Source organism: Mustela nigripes, chromosome 12 (genome assembly GCF_022355385.1).
Source record: "Mustela nigripes isolate SB6536 chromosome 12, MUSNIG.SB6536, whole genome shotgun sequence".
In the NCBI taxonomy this organism is placed as follows: Eukaryota; Metazoa; Chordata; class Mammalia; order Carnivora; family Mustelidae; genus Mustela; species Mustela nigripes.
This window is the reverse complement of record NC_081568.1, coordinates 75,727,875-75,744,996: the sequence shown is the minus strand read 5'-3', so window position 1 is coordinate 75,744,996 and position 17,122 is coordinate 75,727,875. Positions and strand designations below refer to the sequence as shown.

The 17,122-nt window shown below is 43.2% G+C and overlaps 1 protein-coding gene across 1 annotated transcript in view; it reads right to left on the bottom strand.

Annotated features, from left to right (window-relative positions):
• The window catches only part of CTNNA1 (catenin alpha 1), a 313,017-nt gene extending 296,113 nt beyond the window's left edge, over positions 1–16,904 (bottom strand). Inside the window, exon 1 of the mRNA XM_059417668.1 lies at positions 16,836–16,904. The gene's annotated coding sequence lies outside the window, so the exon portion shown is untranslated. The remainder of the gene's footprint in view (positions 1–16,835) is intronic.
• Between the last annotated feature and the right edge of the window lie 218 nt (positions 16,905–17,122).

Sequence of the window (17,122 nt, the reverse complement as noted above, 5' to 3'; positions counted from 1 at the left end):
GCAGAGAGCCCGATGCGGGGCTCGATCCCAGGACCCTGAGATCATGACCCGAGCCGAAGGCAGCAGCCCAAACCACTGAGCCACCCAGGCGCCCCTGTGTGGTAGGTTCTTAACAAAAAGGAAAAACTAATCTCAGGGAAGCTCAAATTCTACTACTGGCCCCAAAGTAAATTTCTTTAGCAGTCTATAGATTTTAATAAGAGGGACATCACTGCTTGCGGTTCTGACAGGAGTTTGACAGATGGTAATTCAGCTTCATTTTTTAAACTCTCCTTTGAAGGCTGCCCTTTCCTACCAAGAGCCACTGGTTGTATCCCCAGCCACAAGCTGTTCCAGGATGAGAAGACTATGCCATACTCCTCCACTGCCAGGGGCCTCATTCTGACATCTCTACATCCTCCCTTTTCTCATGCCCTACAGTTGTCTAAGGCACACAAGCACTCACGCCTTACAATTGCTTCTGCAGTAATTCCAGAGAGGAACATGAAAACCACTTTCCCAGGATCATATTTTACCAAACTCCTCTGCAAACAAACAGTTGTGGCAATAGGTTGCCATTATTTGTATTCATTTCAGTCCTACCTGGTCCCAGAGCTGGGTCCAGCTTCACTGGCCATATGAATCCAGGTGGGCCCAGAAGCACACAGAAAAGGACCTCGACTCCATCTGCTGGTTTGACAGCAGCTCTTGATTGCAGCTTTTGAATTCCCTGCAAGGCAGGCTCTGGCTCTGAACCAGCAGACCAAGATATCTTTTCATCATGATGGAGTAAAGATATTTAGCCATTTTATCAGAAGTGATGACATCTACCCTTCCAAACTTAAACCCACAGACAGAGACACAAATACAGCTGGAAAACACAGAGCCAAGGATCATTGATCTAACAGGAGCTGGCTGTGCTCTGAGCAAGCTCTGCTCTGGGGCTGTAACAGGGACCTGCCTGTAACAAGTACACAGCTCCAACCCAAGGCCAGGGTGGGAGGGGTTAGGACAGAGTTTAGAAAAACACTGATGAAATTGGGCATTTTCTTTTCTTCTTTCCATCAAGCCCTTCATCTCTATTTGCATTGTGTATGAAAAATGTTGCTTCTTGCAGATTATTGAACTATTCCCCAGAACCTGTGGTCCATCCAGAATCATCTCTGTCTGTGCAACTTCTAATTTATCTATCTTTACTGTGAGGCAAGGAAAAGATGGGGGTCCATTCTATAGATAAGGACAAGTAATCTTCCTCAATAGAAGAGAGAAAGACAAAATGATGTTACCTACCATCACTCAGAAATTAATTACTTGGTTCTTGAAATCCCTACATGGTGTTACGTATTTGGACGTTTCAACAGAGACTCTGCTATGTAGTATCCAGGTCATAGCAAAGTGAGGTGCCAGCAAAATGTTCACAGAAAACAGTTGAAAAACAGTTATGAAACTCTAAACCCCTCACATCTTGAGTAAAAAAGAAGTTGTTAGATACTAAGAGAAGGTCTTCGAAAAGGATTTATTTGGTGCAAAGTCTTGGTGTGCTGTATGTACCTGCCTCCAAAGAAAGGGGGTACCTGCATTTTACCACAAGCTGAATGAGCAAGGCTTCAAGGGGACCCCTCAGAGGACGTGAGACGGGCCTTCTACAGTTAGAAGGGCAGAGTAGACTACTTTCTGACTCCAGCCCGAGAAATACAGGGACCATTTTATAGGCTGGCAGCTGCTGGGCAGTGCTGGGATCCGCCCATAGTCTCAGGGCTTGTGTGAGCAAAGAACCTATTTCTCATGGAGAAACCAGAAATGGACTATTGAATTATTAGGTGCTCTAGAGGAAGAAAGCAACTGACAGAGAAGAGTGTACTTGCCAAGGTCAAGTGTGGGTACGTGTGTGTAGAGGGGAGTTCGGATCTCTAAAGAACCCACAAGAGTGCCCCAGAAAAAAAGTCAGATTTAAACATCGGCCCATTGTGGCTTTAAAAAAAAAAAAAAAAAAAAAAAAAGCCAGCTTCAACAACCTGAACCAAGTATAATATTTCCTGCCAGCTCTTACTTCCTTGCTCTAATCCTGGGGGTCAGAAATTTCAGGAAAAAAAAGAGGACCACACCTCCTCTCTTCAGTTGCTGCAAGCCCCAGATTGGGAAGGACAAATAGATTAATCTTCAAGAAATATGGAAACATGGATAAGACCTGGACTGAACATGTTAAGTACCTAACTGAGATCATGTTTTACTATATAAAGTCACTGTAGGGCTTCCTGATTAACCTGCAAGAAAAGCATTTGTTCAGGAGCAGTTAGGACCATCACTACTGAGCAGAATGAAAATAACAGTGGGAGCCAAAAACAAACTTTCTGTTATGATTGCACCTCATGAATCCTGCTTTTCATTGTTCCAGTCACAACTGTAAAAGTTGTTCTTCAACCTCTGTTTTTAAAAGTAATAAAAACACCACCAAGGGGGTCATAACAAGAGGAGATGTTGTCAGGACTAATAGTTCTCCTTGGCTTAACAGCACTCTAATGTCCTTGCAGAAAATGAGACCTATGGATTCAAGCTCTGCTCACTTCTCCATTTCTTCTTAATTTCCCAAAGTATCCCCTGTTCCCTTCTGTCACCCTGCAGTATACACCACAGTTTTAAGGGAAGCTACTTTTCTTTGTTTTTGTTTTTAACCAAGGTCTTGAACTCACAAGCCTGAGATCAAGAGTCACATTGCTTTACTGACTAAGCCAGCCAGGCAATGCTGAGGGAAGCTACTTTTAACAGTGTCTTAAAATTTCCTGTGCTGGCCACTCTGGAAAACAATATGAAGGTTCCTCAAAAAGTTGAAAATAGAGCTACCCTATGACCCAGCAATTCCACTACTGGGTATTTACCCTAAAGATACAAACATAGTGATCCGAAGGGGCACGTGCACCCCAATGTTTATAGCAGCTATGTCCACAATAGCCAACTATGGAAAGAACCTAGATGTCCATCAACAGATGAATGGATAAAGAAGATGTGGTATATATATATATACAATGGAATACTATGCAGCCATCAAAAGAAATGAAATCTTAGGGGGTGTGATTATGGACATTGGGGAGGGTATGTGCTTTGGTGAGTGCTGTGAAGTGTGTAAACCTGGTGATTCACAGACCTGTACCCCTGGGGATAAAAATATATGTTTATAAAAAACAAATAAATAAATAAATAATAATAAAAAATGGTTACTTAGGGAAAAAAAAAAGAAATCTTGTCATTTGCAATGACGTGGATAGAACTAGAGGGTATTACGCTGACCAAAATAAGTCAATCAGATAAAGACAATCATCATATGATCTCCCTGATACGAGGAATTTGAGAGGCAGGGTGGGGGTTGTGGGGGGTAGGGAAGGGAAAAAAATGAAACAGGATGGGATCAGGAGGAAGACAAACCATAAGAAACTCTTAATCTCACAAAACAAACTGAGGGTTGCTGGGGGTGAGGGGCTAGGGATAGGGTGGCTGGGTTATGGACATTGGGAAGGGTATGTGCTATGGTGAGTGCTGTGAAATATGTAAGCCCGATGATTCACAGACCTGTACCCCTGGGGAAATAAGACATTATATGTTAATATTAATTAATTAATTAATTTAAAAATTTCCTGTGCTGTTGTAGTCCTGCCCACACCCTGCCCATCCTCAGGGATAACACAGAGAGTCAGAAGTCATCTTGACAGTTTCAGTCTCTTCCACGCTAACATTTACATTCTCAATTTTCCCCCAGAGTCCCAGGTGGTTGAGATACATACACCCACATACAAAGAAAATTATATATGTGGATTCTCTGTCCTCCAAGAAAGTACAACTTAAAATGGCTAACATTAAACAGACAAACATAAATTTATAAATAACAGAAACAAATACATGAATGAACAGCAGGGGAGATACAGCACTGAGATGGGAAGCAGAACCGGCCAGTCAATGAGTGTTTACTGAACAGCTACTAGATGTCAGCATTGGCTAGCATCTGGTAATAAAATTTTCAGCAAAAAAGACACATTCCTTGCACACACACACAGAACTTTCAAAATGCCAGAGAAAATAAACACTAAACAAGTCCTTAATAAAAAGTAGGTTAATGATAATAATACAAAGGACTGGTCTGGGCATTAGGAACCAGATGAGGATCTGGTGGGAGTTTAAGAAACTTGCCTACACCAGTAACATTTTAGGTAGGCCCTGAAAGCTAAAGGGTTGGAGAGACGGCTGGTGGGGAGAAGAGGGACCTAGCGAGAAGAAAGGGCAAATGGGAAGGCAGAAGCAACACATCCAAGGAACTGAAAGAAGGCCTGTGTGGCTAGAATGACTCTATCAATGAAGCAGCAGGAAAGGGGACAAGGTGAGGAGGTTGAAGGGATCAGCAGGAAGCTGGGAATTTTAGATGTTGATTCAGAACAAAGCAAGTGAGAATTACAGGATCAAAGATTTGGAGGACTGGAAGGAACTTTAAAGGTTATCTAGTCCAACCAACCAGATGATGCTAGAATTTTATTTGCCCATTCCCTACCCGGATCATTATGAATGGAGGCCAGAAAGGGCTTGGCGTGGGGCTGCTGGAAACTGGTTTAAGGGAGTGAGTGAAATACCCACAGAGCCCCAAGGGTTGAGGCAGGAGGGTTCTTGGCTCCATTTCTCTGTCCCCAGAGAATGAAGTGGAGCTGCCAAGTTCATCAGCCTGCCTATTTGTGTGAAGACACCCTCACAGCATCAGCCAAAGTGAAGCGGATGGTAACCATTCATGTTTATTAACCACAGCTTGGTGGGTGGTGAATTACTTTGAGCAGGTGTCAGGGAGGTTGGTTTGTTCAAGAGAGTTTGGCTAGTTTGCATTGAAGACAGAATAACCTATTGTGGAGGTCCAGGCAAGGCAGCCTGGAGAGAAGCCAAAGGACAGCAAAGTCAGAGTCCACCACCCGGAGAAGCTCTGGCCCATTCACTCTAATACTGGAATTTGTTCATCGCCATTAGGGTGAATGATATTTCTTGTGCCAGATGCAGAACATGGAGGCTAGTCCTGTGTGGTACAAAGCAATGAAACCTTCACGTTTCTATGGCAGAAGTGAAACCTGCTCCCCCTATCCCCTTTATCTTCCTTCTTCTCACTATATGGCAGAGCTGGGTGTGCTCAAGAAGGGTCCCGTGCCTTGCCATCATCATCACTAATCAGCATTTGGTAAACTTCCCACACTACAAAGAGCCCCGTGGTGGCTCAGGATACAGGAAAGTGGGGGTTTCTGTACTTGAGATCCTCATAAATCTAGGTGAGGAAGGTAGAAACATGCACCAGAAGATAAACCATAATCTCAGGTACCAAATGGATAGGCAGAAAAACAACCTGGGCATTATGGAAAACTAGATCACTGCAGAGCAGATTCATTGTGGAACTATGTCACTAGTTAACCCCCAAGCTCTCTGAAGGAGCTGGCACTGGATCTGGGTGTCACATCAAAGTCAGGTGTGGTGAGGAGGTAGGAGAGCAGGTGTGTGTGGAGAGAAGGGTGGGAGGCATGGGGGTAGAAGGACAGGGTTAGGCCAGGGATTTTGGACAAAGGAGTGATAGGAAGTCAGATCTGAAAGGTGAAGAAAATCACAAAAAGCCCTAATGGTAGAATAAAGAGCTTGAAGCTTTGATTTTATTCTGCAGATAGTGAGAAGCCACTGAGAGTTTTTGGGCAAGAGTTTTAGAATAACTCTTGTGATTGGAATGTGCAAAATAATTTGAATGGAGAAGAGGAAAAAAAGGCAAGGAAGCCAGCTTCAGATCAGCATATGGCAGGATTTGATAACTTTTAGTTTTTCTTATCTCCATTTTTTTTCCTAAAAGAACTGGATTACAGACATTTCCCTTAACCTCCCATCTAAATTTAAAGAAAAATAGATATGAATTTTGGTTGCAGTGGTAGGGGTTTGGGATTTATAAGACCAGTAAGGTTACCATAAATCAGAAAGATAGAACCAAGAGCTGGAAGAGACTGGCTGGGGAAAGCAGGATGCAGCAAGCACTCCAGGCAGACCAGAGATCACCCTGGGTTGCACATGAAGTTGGGTTTGTAGGACCAGGAACAGGGGGCCTAAGCCTTGCTCCCTGGAAGCACCTGAGGAGGGAACACCACCCTAGAGAAGACTGGCCACAGGATGCAAGTAGGAGACAGGACTCAAGGCTGCAGGATTCGGGGCCTCACAAGAATCCTGAGTCAAGCAGGAAGATCAGAGGCTCAGTCCCTGGACCTGATGGGACAGTCCAAATGATGGTGCAGTGGGGATCCAGCGATAAGCAGCAACTCAAAGCCCTCTCTAATCTCATGGCAAAATATAAGATCCTGGAACCACAGTACAAACGTGAAGATGGGAAATAGGTGAGGTTAAATTTCCCACCAGTCAGATGGGATAGGAGCAGATAATTGGAGTGTATCCTTATTTAAGGTTATAAATAAATGTGATACTTCCCCCACACATGAATTTATAAACTGAGAGTCATACCTGCCATAAGCGTTGCAGTTCAAGTGTGAAGGGATGACACCTAGATTAGAATGATTGCAAGGAAAAGACAAAGACATAAAAGTCCTAGACATATTATACAGGAAAAAAGAACAGGACTTGATCTGCCCAGAATCTACAGAAAATCCCAGGGCACATTGAGAATGCAGGAAGTTTCTCCTTGCCTCTGTCACTCTCTACCCTTAGGCATTCCTATAGGGGACTCAAGTAAATGCTTTATGAGTTAGTCTCAGCATCCATAAATTATGATGAAATGCAACTTTAAAAAGCTTTGTGCTCTCCCAGGGTTGTGTATTTGTGCTTGAGTAATAAAAAAATATATATATATGAGATTTAGTTACAGAGTTTCTACTTGGTGTCAGATATGGTAGGCGCCCACAACACCTAGACTAATGTAACTCTGTTCTTGTCTCGGAGATGCTCACATTCTAGGGAAAGGGATGGACATGCTGTCCACTGTGAGTGTCATAGCAGAACTGGATAAATGGTCTAGAAGGGTCAAGTGACAAGCTCTGCTTCAGCAAGCCAGAGTAGGCTTTACAGAGGTGAGACTTCAGTGGGTTTTATGGGTTGAGTAGGAGCTCAACATTTTGATAAGGAAAAAAAGGGCACTCCAGGGAGCAGAAAGATATACACAAGGCATGGAGGCATAAAGAAATAGGGAGCTTGTAGAAGGGGCAGATGAGAAGGGATGAAAAAGAACTCGGAAGAATAAGTCCCCCAGCATTTTCATAAGATTAATTCAACTACAAAGATCACATAAGTGATTTTGCAAATTCACTGGTAGATTAGGACCTATTTCTAAGACTCAAAGCTGAGACTCACAGGGTAAGTGGGATTATCATATCCAAAGAGGAAAATTCAATTGCATTAAGTGAAAACGATGTTCTGCCTAGTAGACCCTATGATTTTTAACCAAGGGCCAGCTACCCATATGATGGACACAGGAGGGGCAGCTATTAACATATTCATCCTCAAAGGACTTGTGAGCTACACCAGACAGTCACCTGTCACCTGGTGTGTGGCCCTGCATTGGAAACGACATAAAGGGATACGGACACTTGACAACCTGTAGAGAACCTAATAACCTGAGACCAAACTTCATTGTTTTCTCTGAAGACATCTTTTTTTTTTTTTTTTTTTTTTTAATTTCCACTTACTTATTTGACAAAGCGCAAGAGTACAAGCAGGGGAAGCAGCAAAGAAGGAGAGGGAAAAGCAAACTCCCCGCTGAGCAAGGAGCCCTGGATCATGACCTGAGCAAAAGCAGATGCTTAACTGACTGAGATACCCAGGGACCCCTCTCTCTGAAGATTTTCCACCAAAACTGCTAGCATGTTTTCCCTCCTCATTAATAGCGAACCTCATAACCTTCTTCATCTACCACATGAGCAACTTGTAGAGAAAACACTTAAGTTTAATATCTGGATTCCAAGAGTCTGGATAAAGAGAGGCACCCTACAACACAGTTTCAAGCTTTCTGTCTTGGGGGTCAGTTCACTTTAGGCCCTACTTCTTCCCCATCTTTGGCCTTGAAGACAAAGCCAGTGCGAAAGAGGGCTATCCCTGTCTACCATCTGCGGTCACTTTATGTGAAACACCGCGCAAGAAGAAAACAACCCCCGACCCTGGAACTTCAGAGTTTGTTCCTAATAATGTGTCTGAAGATTTACTGGAACATCTGAATCTCATTTTCAGTACATTAAAGATCTGGATTGCAAATGAACCAGTAATATATTTTGCGATGTTTTTTCTGATAGAATTCAGGAATCGGGGAAGAAAAGATATTATTATCGGCAGATTTTTTTTTGAGAGTGAAGGGAGGATCTTAGAGAACTGACTTCAACAACAACAACAAAAAAAGAAAGGTAATCTAGTTTTACCCTTCCAATAAAAAGTGCATTTGATTTTGAAAAACAATCATCGAGCCTCAGATTTTTATGTTTAACAACCACCTTGAAATTGGTCTCCCTCAGAGGACAGCATGATTCTGGGCTACCTTGGTATGAATGATTTATGACATTCATGAACTTGGCAACTACATCCGTTTTTCTAAACCTGGCACCCAACACCACCTGCATGTTAAGTGAAGATTTATGATTTATAAAACTTACCTCATTATGCAGAGGTACATGAATTGTCTTATGCGTGTAGTCTATAACTCCCAAGACAGATAAGGAGGCAGCTATGTCATGGAATTTATGGCTCCTTCCTACTAAAGCTGAAGTTTTGAAGAAAAAGTAAATAAATAAATAAATAAATAAATAACCAGCCCTTTGGAGAAAAATAGCTTTAGCTAACCATCACACCCCCAAATGATGAACTGGCCATAGCTCACCACTATATTTTACAGGAACAAAGAGGCTCACGGTGAAAGTCACTTTAATCACAGCACTGAACTATGTCTACATTTTGAACACTGCAGTAGTGGACAGAACCTAAATGACTCTTTAGAAATATCAACAGTCTATCAGCCTAATTTCCCCCCAGTTTGGTGTCTGAGATCTCTTGCTGAGATTTGGTGAGAAGTCTCAATAGCCCAGCCAGATCCACAGACATGGACTTCAGAGAAGAAAATTCAACATCTTGGTGTGCCCAGGGCTGCCTGCCTTCACCCTCACAGTGAAGAAATGCAAGGGTTGGTGCAGGTTCTGAAATGTAGCTTGTTTTCAGAGGTATTTTAAAAGCGTAGCAAATCTCCCCCCATACCCTGAAAAAAAGAAGGAGCACAAAGGATTCAGTGGAATAAACTCATGCATCTCAAGAAAGAACAAGGTTATACAGACAGCCATTAAAAATGACAAGTATAGGGGCACCTGGGTGGCTCAGTGGGTTAAGCAGCTGCCTTCAGCTCAGGTCATGATCTCGGGGTCCTGGGATCGAGTCCCGCATCAGGCTCTCTGCTCAGCAGGGAGCCTGCTTCCCTTCCTCTCTCTCTGCCTGCCTCTCTGCCTACTTGTGATCTCTGTCTGTCAAATAAATAAAATCTTAAAAAAAAAATGACAAGTATATGGGACCAGGTTGACAAGCAGGTATCTTTAGACAAGATAAGCATAGAAAGCAGAATATGAAAATGGTAAGCATGCATGTTGACAGGAAAAAGGCAAAGTGATGGAGAAAATGGTGTGTCCAGCTTAAAGATATTCCATAGTATAAAAAGAAGTTAAAAACAATTCTAAACAATGTATTTTCAAACAACCCCATAAATCAGGAAATAGAGACATATACATGGCTGCTAAGTGCCCTGAAGGCAAGAAGTACCCCATCCCTCTGTCCTCTGCAGACCTCTCTCAACAGTGTTCCACACTTCCTGGCCTCTGAGGTCAAAGAACACCAGGACTCAAATCCCCAGGCAACAGAAGAAAGCTGAAAATGTCAAGTCTCCAGGTAGGGGTAAAAAAATTACTTGGAAAAAAAGAATGTGGGGAACCCACTTCCAGCTTTTTTTTTTTTTTTAAGATTTTATTTGACAGAGAGCACAAACAGGAGGAATGGCAAAGGGAGAAGGAGAAGCAGGCTCCCTGCTGAGCAGGGAGCCTCAGGCCGGACTCGATCTGAGGACCCTGAGATCATGACCTGAGCTGAAGGCAGATGCCCAACTGACTGAGCCATCCAGGAACCCCACTTCCAACTTTAATAGTTATTAAGCCACTTCATTTTTGAAATGTGTCTGGGATTTTTCCAGTTCTAACTTTAGATATGTCCAGTTCTAATAACACCTTCTGTCTGCTCATCCCGATGCAGTTGCACTAACTCATGGAAATGATGTCCTTCACACCAAATGGTGCCCTAGGGTAAGAGACCAGCACCAAAGAACCACAAATGCATCAGTTAAAGTAAAGCCTCTTTGGCCACTGGGAGTGTATCCAAGAGCAGAGGAGATGCACATTGAAGAACTGAATTCGAGCTCAGAGACTTGGTTAATAACTCTCTACCTGCTACCTGCAGACACCTGACCACTCAGGCAGAGATGCTATTCTCCAGGGCTCAGGGCACGGGTATTCTGCTGAGTGCCTATAATCCTGAAAGTCACCTCTCCAGCTCAAGCCAGGGAGTCATGCTATAAATGGAATGAGTGAGAAGTGGGCAAGTGCCATACACACAAACACAAACACACATACATACCAGCCCAGGAAAGAACCAACACCCTTGCAGGAAGCCATGCAAAGCTGCAGAGAGCACACGTAGCCTTGTCCACAGCCTCTTTGTCAGGCATGCACTTTGCCAGGCTCAGAAACAGTTCGTGACTCTGGTGGAAGACAGGTGCTCACGCAACCCACAGCAGCTACCATGCCCACAGATTCCCCCTTCCCCCTAAAGAAAGGGCCACAAGGCTCCTCCCTGGTAAACCAACTTGTTTCACATCATGTCACACACACACAGTCACCACCCCCACCCCACCTCAACTGCTGGTTAAATAAAACAAGGAACTGGCACCTACACCAAAGGTCTATGAATGGACCCAGTGACCCTTGAGACAATCTGGCTCTTTTCTGTGCCTTTGCACAATTAAGGTACTCCCTATGAATGGTGGAGTTCAAGCCATGTGGCAAGGTAGCCAGGGTGGTGCAAGCAGCTCCAGGGATACACTGGGATACAGAAAGAAAATGGTCACATGTACTTGCATTTTTTTTTCTTTTTCACTTTTATTTTCTATTTGACATATGTTTAATAACAGCACTATATACATGTATGTTTACAAAGATGTAAATATATACACAATGGAGGTGTGTGCTCAAATATATTTTTAAAAGATTTTATTTATTTATTTGACAGAGAAATAGAGAGCATAAGCAGGGGGAGCGACAGGCAGAGGGAGAGGGAGAAGTAGGTTCTCTGCTGAGCAGGGAGCCTGATGTGGGACTTGATCACAGGACCCTGGGATCATGACCTGAGCCAAAGGCAGACACTTAGTAGACTGAGCCATCCATGCGCCCCTTAAAAATTCTTTTTTTTTTTTTTTTAAAGATTTCATTTATTTATTTGAGAGAGAGACAGTGAGAGAGAGTACGAGCGAGAAGGTCAGAGAGAGAAGACTCCCCGTAGGGCTGGGAGCCCAATGCAGGACTCGATCCCAGGACTCCAGAATCATGACCTAAGCCGAAGGCAGTCGTCCAACCAACTGAGCCACCCAGGTATCCCCTCAAAATTTTTTCTGATAGGTGGGGCACCTGGGTGGCTCAGTGGTATAAGCTTCTGCCTTTGGCTCAGGTCATGATATCAGGGTCCTGGGATCGAGACACACATCGGGCTCTCTGCTCAGCGGGGGGCCTGCTTCTCCCTCTCTCTCTGCCGGCCTCTCCGCCTACTTGTGATCTCTCTGTCAAATAAATAAATAAAAATCTTTTAAAAAATAAAAATAAAAATAATTTTTTTCTGATAGGAATGTGTGACACAAAAGTTTGGAGACCAGAGGACACCATGGTGCCTGGGGTGTGGTCATTAAACCCCACCCTATCCCCCATCAGAATTCCTTGTGGACTAAACATGCAGATTCCTGGAGCCATCTCAGACTCACAGGACCTCAATTCTCTAGGAGTGGAATGCTCAGAGCTTCCCAGTCTGATGCCTTCTGAAGTTTGGGAACTAGCACAATAGACAAATTAGAGAACCAGAGCTATGAAAAGGGCAGAATCAGTGCAGACTGGGAATATCAGAAACCCATTTCTGAAGGGAAGACCAATAAACAGTTGCTAGAAATCAGGTCCTGTTGGGGCCTGACCAAGGGAGAGCAGTCACCCTCCTTGTTCTTCCAGAATTCTGGCTGATGTATATGGAAATGATGCCTATACTTCCCCCAACTACCCTGCAGTGAAACCTTCATCACCTAAGGAAACCTGAGCACTTCATCTCCTGACGGCTGGGGAGCAGGGCTAGGGAAAAACTGTCTCTCACATAAAGGGCCTGTAATCCAGGCAAAAGGAAAAAGTAGTGGACATAATTTCACTAATTATGTATCTCAAGGAATGAGGATGAGATATAAGAATGTACGAGCCAGAGTTGTCTGTGAGCATATGAAAAAAGGACTGCACTGATTGAACATATAATTTGAAATCATGTGGGTGATGGTGGGGAGAGGGGCAGAGGGATAGAATCTTAAACAGGCTCCACGCCCAGCACAGAGCTGGATCTTACAACCCTGAGATCATGACTGGAGCTAAAATCGAAAGGTAGATGTTTAACCAACTGAGCCACCCAGGTGTCCCTCATGTGGGTGATTTCTAAAAAAACATACCAAGTCGGGGCGCCTGGGTGGCTCAGTGGGTTAAGCTGCTGCCTTCGGCTCAGGTCATGATCTCAGGGTCCTGGGATCGAGTCCCGCATTGGGCTCTCTGCTCAGCAGGGAGCCTGGTTCCTCCTCTCTCTCTCTGCCTATTTGTGATCTCTCTGTCAAATAAATAAATAAAATCTTTAAAAAAAAAAAAAAAAACATACCAAGTAAAAAGGAAGGCTATCTAACATTGTCCCTGTGACCTCAGGCAACTCATTCTTTCTGTTCTTCATTTATTAAATAAAAGGTTAGATTTTAAAAGGTATCTTAAACTCCTTTTTGTGTTTCTAGAACCAAGTTCAGATTTAACTTCTAGCTCAGGGTTCCTCCCACTATACCATGATAATTAAGAATAAATTAAAATTCTGGCGCTTTAAACTAGAAAATTCAGAAAAAGCTCCTATATCCATAAAAACTATTAAATTAATCCTCATGAAGACCCAATTTCTGCTCTCGTCAGCTCTTCTCCGCCAGCCCAATTAGGGACTTTGAACATTAGTTGGTCCTTCATCTATCCAAAAAGCCAACTGTTTTCCAAACCTGAATGAAAATCCAGAGTGAGGTTGACTGATTTTTTTACCCTGTGGAATGAGACTTCAGTATCAATGGAATGTAAATGTCCTATCTAATCAAAGTGACATCTGATTTTGATTTAGTGCGGCCATACTTTTCTTTCAGGGTCATACTCTATTTTTCTCTTTTTGGAAGGAAGGCAGGTTGGTGGGTTACCCAGGCAGTCGAAATAAAATGAAACCTACAAATTGACATCACCCGTGGGGAAACAGACATTACCTGACATAATACTTCCTACGCCTCACTGGGGCAAGCTCTGTTGAATCAAACTCGAGTGCAGTAACACCGTGTAATACACTCCAATATCGTGTAGCTAATGCCAACATGGAGAAGTGGGAACTGGTGCCTGAAAGCTGCAGGTACTTGAAAAATTCCAAGGAGAACAAAAGTGAACAAAAAATTCCAAGGAGACTAAAAGTGACAAAGTGACAAGGCGAACAAGAGTGACAAAAATATGCCACATTTTTATTTCATGAAGACGGAAAGTGTCACAGCAGGATAGTCATCTTTGGGGAAAAGTGAATAAAACGTCATCTGAGTCACCAGTTTAAAGACACTTTGCTTTAAAAATATAAACTTGCGGGGCACCTGGGTGGCTCAGTGGGTTAAGCTGCTGCCTTGGGCTCAGGTCATGATCTCGGGGTCCTGGGATTGAGTCCCGAGTTGGGCTCTCTGCTCAGCAGGGAGCCTGCTTCCCTCTATCTCTCTCTCTGCCTGCCTCTTCGTCTACTTGTGATCTCTCTCTGTCAAATAAATAAATAAAATATTTAAAAAATATATATAAACTTGATTCTCGGGCGCCTGGGTGGCTCAGCGGGTTAAGCCCCTGCCTTCGGCTCAGATCATGGTCCCAGGGTCCTGGGATCGAGTCCCGCATCAGGCTCTCAGGGAGCCTGTTTCCTCCTCTCTCTCTCTGCCTGCCTCTCTGCCTACTTGTGGTCTCCCTCTGTCAAATAAATAAATAATATCTTAAAAAAAAAAAAAAAAACTTGATTCTCTGAGTTCTATTACAGACTGAACTTTAGAGTTGTTTGGCACGTTAAACTGTAACCTAAATATAATTTTTTTTTAACTATTTCTAATTCTTCTATTCCACTCCCTAAAATAACTGCTGTTAATAATGAATAAGGCCAGTATTATAAAACTCAACTTCTCGATATATGTGGAAGTAAAAGAAGAGACCCATTGGCAGCTGGGCCTAGTGGTTCACAGCAAAGCTCCAAATTCTTGCTTTACCATTCAATTGTTATGTGAAGCATATAACACATCAACCACTCTAAACCTCAGTTTCCCTATCTGCAAAATGGGAATACTGATAGTATTTTACTTGAAACCACTGTGGTAAAGGTTCATTACACAATGTATATAAAGCATTTAAGATAGTATGTGGCATTTAAGTAAACATTTAACAAGAATTAGTGATTACCATCTAATAACAATTCCTATTAATTGCTGGGAGTTAAGCGCTTGAAAATTAAATAAATAAACATAGAAAACTAGTTTCCAGTCTTCAAATATGCCAACATACCAATAAGAATATAATTTAAAATATAGTATGCACAGATATTGGACAGCTGCCTATTCTACCTGGTAAACATTTACCCACATGCAAATTATGTACTGGTTCCTTTCACTTTACAGTGTGACACTGAGATGACAACAGAGAAATGAAATACAGTACTGTGCCGTATGGTGAAGAATTATACCACCTGGCTGTGGATCTAACTGTCCATTCTTATTGCACCCTATTTCTTTTTAGACTCAAGCTCATTTCTTCAAGCCTTCAGGCTGTAGGCCATGTTAATTTGCAAAGCAGTCCAGCAACCTGTCCTTCACACTGGCAAATACAGTACCAGCCCCATTCTCAGGCTCCAGCTTTGAATTATCTGGAGCTCACCACACCCCCCCCTTGTGGCCATGGCGAGTATTTGCTAGGCTCCTGGAGAAAACAACCAGGAACCTCTATCATCCACAGAATCTCGGTTCCAGACATACTGTAGCTAACACTATTTGATTCCAGGATTCTTTTGATTAATACTTCGTGGATTTCAGGTGTATGCAACAAGAGAAAAAAAAAAGACTCTTAAGAGAACCAGTTGAGAAAAGAAGGAACTGAGAATATATGTATGCCAATTATTCCACTCAAACTCTTCCCTCCCTGCCATATACAACACAAGAATGTACAATTATCCATTTCCATAACATTTTGCTTCAATGTTTAATACTATTTGTCGTTCCTCTCTACGTCTTTTTCCATCAGTACATTGTTTTAAAATATAAATCTCTACAAATAGCGGTCATTAGCCTGTAACTTCGATGGCCTCATAAAAGTCTACGTCTGAGGGAATTAAAAAACAAAAGAAATGATAGAACATAAGCAGACTAGTTAGAATAATAAATAAGAGATAAGACTTAGGTAAGAGTGTGGGGTTAATTTTTTTTGTTTTGTTTTTAGAATTTCACCTGCAACCAACATTATGTTTGACATTTATTCTTTTTTTTTTTTTAATTTTTAAAAAAAATTTTAAAGATATTTATTTATTTATTTATTTATTTATTTGACAGAGAGAGATCACAAGTAGGCAGAGAGGCAGGCAGAGAGAGGAAGGGAAGCAGGCTCCCTGCTGAGCAGAGAGCCCGATGTGGGACTTGATCCCAGGACCCTGAGATCATGACCTGAGCTGAAGGCAGCGGCTTAACCCACTGAACCACCCAAGCGCCCGACATTTATTTTCTTACTCCCACTTCCAACCCCTCACAATGCAAACTCTAGTTACCTTCTTTCCATCCCAAACTTCCCCCATTTCGTTCAGAATGCCTCACACAGTCATGATCACTTAAGAGCAGAGCATCTCTCTTTCAAAACAGCACTGCTTCACCTTCAAAATCAAGCACAATCTCACTGTCATCTCACCAGTGAATTCACGTTTTGCTTTCACTGTACTCCTACCACTTAAAATCGTGTCTGACACGTGGTAGGCACTCCAGTACATATATGTTTCATCAGCGAACTCTATTTGAAAAACCTAAAGCGGTCACACAGCCTCAGCCCCTGGAAACCGGCACAAGGTTCGAGATGGGCCTGAGGAGCTTCAGGGAAGCCCAGCACAGGGCAGCGAGGGGTGGCTAGGAGCCTCAGCACAAATATTTTTCCTCTTGGGGGTCTGCACGACAATTAGCCTAACTCAACCCAACAAACTATGAAGGAAAGGCTGCTTTAGTAGTTAGAACCCAGAGATCCTTGTGATAAACAGCATGAATTCGTCCGAGGTCTGCACACCCAGGTGCAGTTCAAATTACCACACCAGGCAACCAAATGACGAACAAGAGAGCAGAGCAACAAACATTCTGAGCCAAGAATTTTCACTGAACAAAGGCCCAGAGCAAGATGGCTCCCTTCTCCAGAAACTGGAGCGAGAAAAACGTCAACGCTCAGGGGCGTGTAAGCGCCGGGTCTCGCCCCGGGCTACAAGCCGGCCAAACTCACGTGCGCTGGGACGTCCAATGAGTGCTGCAGTTAGATTCCACCCCCGGTTTCCGCCGCTCCCTGTGCACATGCGCCTTAAGTGCGCAAGGGGATACAAGTTGCGCAGGCGCGGCAGGCCCCTCCTCTCACGCAACTGACGCAAGGACACTGTAATCGGTTCGTAATTTATCCGTGTGACCTTGTCTTTCCTGCCGCTGAGGACCGGGGCTATCCAAAGTGATGCCTTTATACCTCGCTTAGCTCCCTCGCCGCTCACTGAGCCCAGACCTGTTGCAGCCGAAACAAAA